Raw genomic sequence first — 8417 nt, 5'->3', positions numbered from 1 at the left:
ATACTGGTAGCAAAGGCATGAGATCTCAAGTGCTGGGATTAAAGGCATACAACTCCAAAGTGTTTGGATTAAAGGTGTGTGCCACCGCTGCCTGGCTCTCTCCTAGACTGAATCAATCTCATGCAGTCCAGGGTGGCTTTGAAATCGCAGAGATCACTGTCTCTCGAGTGCTAGCATTAAAGGTGTGTACCACCACTGCCTGGCCTCTATGTTTAATCTAGTGGCTGGCTCTGTCTGCTGAACCTCAGGCAAGCTTTATTTGATAGACAATATATCACCACAATAGATAATGAATACATCTCCATTTTCTTCTATTTTTGAGATTATAAAATAATTATATCATTTCCTACCTTTTCCTCCTCCAAAACCGCTCATAAACATCCCTAGTATCTTTTGAATTCACTGCTTCCATCATTGATTGTTGTTACATGCATATATGTACATGTATATACATATATATTCTTAAATGTAACCTGTTTAGTCTTTATGATATGTCATAGAATGCTATTTTAGTATGTGTTACATTTGTTTAATGATGCAAAGCTGTGTTGCGTTCTTTTATGTTGCATTTGTTTAAATTGGTAAAGCTGTTACTTTTCCTGTCTAAAATAGCTGATGGACTAATAAAGAGCTGAATAGCCAATAGTGATGCAGGGGTAAGGATGGGCAGGGCTGGAAGCCAGAGAGAATAAATAAAAGGAGAAATCTGGGAGAAAAATGAAGGAGTGAGAGAAACAGAAGAATGCTAGGGACCAGCCACACAGCCACATAGCCAGTCACTGAGTATGAGTGAAAGTAAGATATATAGAAGTAAAAAAAAGGAAAAAACTCAGAGTCAAAAGGTAGATGGGATAATTTAAAGTTAAGAAAAGCTGGCAAGAAACAAGCCAAGCTAAAGCTAGACATTTATAATTAAGAGTAAGCTTCTGTGTGTGATACATTTAGGAGCTGGTTGGTGGGCCCTCCAAAAGAGCAAAAACAACCAACAACAATGATGATACTCACATATGTTTTCAGGGATAAACATTTGATATTGGATAGCCAATTTGGTATACTCTTCACTAGAGAAAACTATGTCTTCCACTCTGAGCATTAGTTGCCTGTAGTTCTTTGTGTATAGATGAGAATTCATGCTCTGCCCCATGTCTGCTTTGGCATTTTTGTTGTTGTTGTTGTTGCTGTTGTCCTAAGTTAGAGGAATTGTTTGTAGATGTAGTCACTGGGACTTAGGTACCCAAGTCAGTATTTTGAATGGTTGGAATTTTCTGTAATGGTCTCCATCTCTTTCTTGATGAGGGGTGAAGACTAGATTCATCGGTCATTGTAATGGCAGATATTTAGAGCATAGTAAGGGACTATGATGGCTTAGTAAGGTGGGAGTTGCAGGTTCTTCTCCAAAATACATGACTTCTTACTCTTGGTACTTGGCTAGGTTTCTAATACCAGACATAATTTCCCTTAATAGTCCAGGATAATTTAAATATCCTGATATGCATACTTTTAAATAAAATTTTACACTTGTTCAAAATTATATAACCTGTTTTGTAAATAACTTAACCCCACCGATTGTGACTATTGCCTATTTCTACCAAACTGAGGTATGTAGATGCTTAAAAAAGAAGGGACATAAATTTTGATAACATGCAAATCTTACATACAGCCTATTCTCATTGTTTTTGAAAAATAAAGATCAATTTAATAATAACCAATGCAATAGAAATAATGAAAATGCTCCACTGCACCACATTGGTAGATATACCTGATTGGACTTTATTTAATCATTACTAGGCCATAAAATAGGCAACAATTTGCAGTTTTCCCTTAGCTTTCATTTTTAAATTAGTTATTAAGACTCTTTAAATCATTTCTATGACTAACATCTTAAGAAACTCGAGGCCTAAGTCAGTATTGAAAAATTATACAAAGGAATATGAGACAGGAATTGTACTGAAATTAAGGGTTGGTTGGAAAGATGGTTCAGCAGTTGAGATCTTATACTGCACTTACAGAGGACTTGAGTTCACTTCCCAGGACCATTGTTAGACAGCTCACAACCACTGTAGCTTCAACTCCAGAGTGATCTGATGACTTCTTCTGGCTTCCATGAGCATCTTCACTCATGTCCAAGGGCCACAAACAGACATACTCATATGGACCTATATCAAAATATATCTATAGAATTAATTAGTTTAATGAATATGACATATTTGTGTTATTCATATCTGGACTCTTTAGTAAGAATCTCAAAGTTTCACTCTTCAGCTATGCAATTTAACCTGAAACAGAATATAATTCATTAGTCCATTAACTGGAGTGCGTTAAAATTTTATTTTTTATCCTATTTACATTTTAAAGTGGAAGTCATACAACACAGAACAGAATCAGTCACAGTAGTTGTTGAATCATAGATGAGCTCATATTTCTAAGAATATTACCTGCTCCTCTTCTCTTAATATTATACAATTAGTTCTTAAATCCATGAATATCAAGTATGCCATACAATTTATATTATTAAAGGCAGGTGAAGTGCTGGACCTCTTTACACATTGCATACTATTGCTCCTTCATAAGCACCATCACTTGCCCACACTAAGTATTCACTTACCATGTACCAGACCTTGATAGCTGAAAAGTGACTTAGAAGTCAGTGATTTTTCAGGTCTCCATTTTAACTTTCTTTTTTTCCATCAGAGACACAGTTCAGAGCATGAGTTATCTAGCAGTGAGTAACCTTTTTTCTCACCTTTTATGATGAATTTATTACTTTTTACTTGGTAGAAAAACATTTTCATAGGCCTCAAAAGAAGAGGCTCTGTTGTGAGACTCCTAACCGTGAGTGCAGGGTCTTTTCTGACTCTGGTGTCTGCTTTGGGGATCTTTTCTTCCTACCCGGTTGCTTCTTCCAGCCTTAATAGGAGAGGAGGTGACTAGTCTCACTGCAACTTGATATACCATGGCTGGCTGATGACCATGGGAGGCCTCTGTCTCTGAAGAGAAACAGAGGAGGAGGATGGTTTGGGGGGAAGGGGATGTGGGGGCAGAGAATTGGGGGAGAGGAGGAAGGAGAAACTGCATTCACTATGTAAAAACAAAACAAAAATAAATAAATGCAAAAAGAGACTCTATTATAATGTATTTATATATACTAAGACTTTTTTATTATGGTGATCTGAGCCATTTCTTTCACCAGAGATGTATGAGTTGTTTCCTTGCTATGATGAAGTGGATGACAAAATAATAATTTAAGAAGGAAGGGTTCATTTTGTATAGACATTATGGGAAGGAACACAAGGTGTCTAGTAAAATTTCACCCAGAATCAGGATGCAGAAAGAGATGAATGCATTGCACAGCTTTTTCTTTCTTTTCTTTCTTCTCTCTCTCTCTCTCTCTCTCTCTCTCTCACTCTCTCTCTCTCTCTCTCTCTCTCTCTCTCTCTCTCTCTCTCTCTCTCTCTCTTTCTCTCTCTCGTTCTGGACACTGGTCTATGGAATTTGCCATCCATATTTAACATGGTTCTTCCCACCTCAATGAACTTTATCTGACACAATCCCTCACAATTATGCTCAGAAACAGTTTTTTCTTCATATTTCTAAATCCCATTCAATTGACAATCCACATTGACTATCAAAACTAGCCCTTTTCTCTTGATTATAGCAATCAAAATCAAAACTGTTCAAAATTAATATTTTAATAACAATTGTTATTTTTCAAAAACTACAATTGTTCTCTGTTTTAGAGACCCCTTTTTATTAAAATTATATGTTTTAATTGAAATAGAATTACATCACATACACCTTTTTCCTCATGTAAGGCTCTCAGCTATCTTTTTTGAACTCCTCCCAAAATGTTCAGATACACAAATCCCTGATCACTGGACTGGGATGTAGGTCAGTTGTAGAATATTAATCTACCAGGCCTGATTCTTTGTGTTCAATTTCAATTTCCTGTAACAGGAGCAACAACAAAACAACTATAAAGTCTCCAAAGGTGTGAAAAGTGGTGGTTAAATTCTACTCATTTGAACATGGAGCATCTTATCATTATACTCATCTCCCTATGATTTCTTGAACATTGACTTTAAACAAGGCACCATAACAGAAATGTAGACACCAACTAATGCTATCCATTCTTTCATGTAGCAGAAAAAAACAGAGCATTAAAACCATAGACTGAGACATATTAAGGAAACTTTATTAAAAATGCTAACAAAGTAATGCTTTGGAGACAGATATTAAGAAGAAATAGGTGATGTCGCTACTAAAAAGATATAGATCAGATAATGTAATTGGACAAGCAATCTTAGAAATTAACAATAAATTGAGTGATTTCAAAAATGGAATGTTACTAAAAATGGCTTGACTTTAAATGACTGCATGATTAATAGCACCGTCTTCCTTAAAAGTCAAAAGTATGAACTCAATACTTTCTATAAATGCTAGACATTTACGAAGTTCAAATTTTATCTGAGCATATTCTTATGAATTGTGATTTAAAAAAATACTCATTAGCTGTTGGAGGAGTGAATGTGATTCAAACACATTGGATAAAATATTTGAGAACTTATTAAAAACCTTAAAATGGTTTGTAAATTCATACCTGGGTGATGTAAAGTACTGAGGTAAAATACTTGCTATCTATTGAGTATTGTATTCAAAACTACATAAAAATATCCTATAATTTCCTGTGTTTTTTGCTTAAACAAAGACATCAACAAAATCTATTACATAAAGCCCAATTTTGATCTTTTTATCTAAAGAATTAGACTTGGACATAGTCTTAGCACATGTTGGCTGAAACAAAGAAAGTAACATTGAAACTGGGCTCCCTCTTTTAAACTTGCTGATTGGCAAAGGAAAACCATGCATAAAGGACCTGCGGCAGAAAGAAAGAAGCCTGGCACACTTGAGAGAGTGAAAACACGCCAGAGTGACAGCAGCCTTCTCCAGAATCCTGAAAATGGAAGAGAAAAAGCTCAAAAGTAGACATGAGACAGTGCCTTCCAGACCCGGGTAATGATTTTAGACACAAGCCTTAAAGCACAGGAAATTGCCTTCAGGGTTTTAAGTTTAGAAGTGACTAGATCTTTGAGATTTTTGAGAAGACTATTTGAGCCTGTATAGAAATTTAATTGGTTTATAGTAGACTAATTATGGAATGCTTCTCTGGGAAAATAATAGAGATATAAAAGAAATATCTGGTGCTGTCTTAATTAAGGTGATAGCCATGATTAAAAATAGTTACAATAAATGACTATTTTAAATGTGATACAGAACTTTAAAAAGTATGGTTAGCTACTCCAATAGAGAGAAATACAGTGAATGGTATGACAGAAGATAGTTGTGGTACCATTTACTAAATTTAGGGAAAACATGAGTCATATTTTGAATGATTGATATATGAATACAATTTTCTCATTGTCATATGTACATTTATGTTGAAATATGTGTTGTAATTTTTTGGTTAATTATGGATATTGATAGAGGTCCTATAAGAGAAATTAATTCAATCCTGAGTCTATTTTTACTGATAAATTTATCCCTTGACTTCAAACATGTATAATAAATGTTGAATACTCACATCCATATTCTCTATTCCCTCTCCCCACCATATGCACAGAAGTCCCTTTCTTGAGTTAAAGTCTTTTTCTTTAGTTTTCTTACCCACTGAATTTAATCAAGTCCATCAACATGGCTATGAATGTGGAGCAATCCACTGGAAGTTGGTTGGCTCACCATTTGGTACACAGGAAAATTACTCTTCCACTCCCAACCACATCCATCAACAACCAACAAGTCCCTAGAAAAGACTAGGGTCCCAGGAGCCTCTCCTCCATCTATGACAGTTGTGAGTTTATGATGGTAATGGATATGTAATGCCCCAAAGATAATATTCTATGGCCTATCTCCCTGTCTTCAAGCACTAACATTTCTTTTGCCGCCTTTTCTGCTCTCTTCCCTGAACCTTAAAGTGAGTAGAAAAAAAAATATTCTATTAAGACAGAGCACAGAGCGTTCAATAATCACTTATTCATTTGTACTACCTTAAGCATTCATTATTCTTTGCATTCATGAATTGTAGCACGAATCTTAAAGAGTCTTATTAATTAAATCAAATCTGGGTCAGGTATTGAGATGAATGCTGGAAGATCAGAGAGACAGAACAGGCCACAGCCACCTCACATAGCCAGTTCCTCAGCTGATCCTTTTTCCTCAGACTGGAAGCCTCTGAGTCCTCATCCAGAATGAATCTCAGCTGAACTACTTACTGCTCCAAAGCCCGAAACCTTAACCAGTCAAATGCTTCTAGTTCCTGGTCTTCACACCTTATATATCTTTCCTTTCTGCCATCACTCCCTGGGATTAAAGGCTCACTTCTTGGGATTAAAGGCGTGTGTCACCAAGCCTGGCTGTTTCCAATGTGGCCTTGAACTCACAGAGATCCAGAGGGATTTCTGCCTCTGGAATGCTAGGATTAAAGGTGTGAGTGCCACCATTTTCTAGACTTTGTATCTAGTGGCTGTTCTGTCTCTGAACCCAGGTAAGTTTATTAGGGTGCGCAATATTTTGGGGAACACAATACATTTCCCTTTTTTGTCTAAAATTAAAAAAAGCTTATAGCTAATACAAGAAAAATTATATCCAATAAGTATATACAATATACACAGTCAAGATGATGTCTAGTCCATTAATATTTGACAGATTCAGACAAAAAACTCCATTATATATATTAACAATGTCCAGTCCAGTAACATTTGATAAACTCAGCCAAAAAAATTTCATTACTTATCTTATTTAAAACAAGTAGTTCCTTTTTAAAAGTATTTTTTCTTTTCATAATAGATTCAGTAATCTACCTTTTGTCATTTTTATGTCTTCCCCTTCTTCTTTTTAGTGTAGATTCAGTGATCTACCCATTTATCCTATTATTTCTTTATCTTTTTTTTTCAGAGTAGATTTGATGATCTACCTCACATCTATATTCTTTTTCCCTTTTCTTTTTCTTTTTCTTAAACAAAACCTCTGAATCTAATCTCCTTGTTCAGCTTTTTCCTTGGCCATTAATAATTAACAACTTGTAACCAACCATTGTAAACAATGACAATATCCATAACTCATTAAACAACCAAAACCTCCCATCCCACCTCTTGGGAATGTGGGTGTTGTTTTCTTAAAAATCACTTCCTGCTTTCTAGGGGAGAAGACATCTTTAGGGGATCCTGAAAAGAAAATTTGGGGATTAATTGTCAAGTCCTGTATCATTTGTCCAGTCGCTGCATAATAAGAAAATGCAGGGCTTGTCACGAGTCCTTGTTCAAGTAGTCTGTCAGACTGGATCATCTCAGATAGCCATCTCGAAATTGTCCTGAGCACTTTGTAGTCCAGAGTCGATCTTTCCATGATTCACTGTTAAGCATGGTCATGGTTCCTTGCAGACTTCTTTTTTTTCTTTTTTGTGCCTCCTCTGCGGTTTGGAGCAATCACAGTCTGATAAATGTCTGTCTCTCAGAACCATGAATATTCTTCCCTAGAAGAGAAAATCTTCACAGCAATTTCTCCCCACCAATCGTCTTGCCAAACTTTTCCAAACTGACCCTTGCCAATGCTTTCTTGTAACACGATGGTCTTGGCAATTGTTCTCTGAACAAGCAGCGGTAAACTCTTCAACCCAGGGAGCAGCATCACTGCAGTCACCAACATGATGAGAAGGAGCCAGCAACTTGGAGCAGCAGCTTTTGCCTCCATGGTCCCACCCCTGTTTGTGGTTCAGTCCAGGCCGAAGTTTCTTCCAAGCCTCCTAGGCCGCCTCAAACTCAGGATCCTCCTGCCTCTCCCTCCTTCAGTAAATCCTACCTGGTGCGCCACCACAACTGGCCGAGTGTAGCTCGGGCCTGACCTGTGGCCCACAAGGCCACAGGCAAGCAGCTTTTTCATGAATTCGTACCATGAACGTTGGGCACCAGATGTAGAGCGAATCTTAAAGAGTCTTATTAATTAAATCAAATCTGGGCCAGGTATTGGGATGAACGCTGGAAGATCAGAGAGACAGAACAGACCACAGCCAGCCACCTCACCTAGCCAGTTCCTCAGCTGATCCTGTTTCCTCAGACTGGAAACCTCTGAGTCCTCATCCAGAATGAATCTCAGCTGAACTGCTGCTCCAAAGCCTGAAACCTTAACCACCTAAAAGCTTCCAGTTCCTGGTCTTCACGCCTTATATATCTTCCTTTCTGTTGATATTCAACACAAAGCTTCACTGATCAAGGCTGACAGGAGAGACACTTTTCTATGAGTATAAACAATATTGAAAGGCAGTTTGATGCCGTGTCAAACTACCAAAGCAACAATAGTGAGTTCTCTGTCTCCACCAGGATATGTGAACTCTCCAGCCATGTTTTTCTTTCTTTTCTAAAACAGGT

Source organism: Peromyscus californicus, unplaced genomic scaffold (genome assembly GCF_007827085.1).
Source record: "Peromyscus californicus insignis strain IS unplaced genomic scaffold, ASM782708v3 Scaffold_18__1_contigs__length_77618521, whole genome shotgun sequence".
NCBI classification, from domain to species: Eukaryota; Metazoa; Chordata; class Mammalia; order Rodentia; family Cricetidae; genus Peromyscus; species Peromyscus californicus.
The sequence above is the reverse complement of the archived record's forward strand: the minus strand, read 5'-3'. Positions refer to the sequence as shown.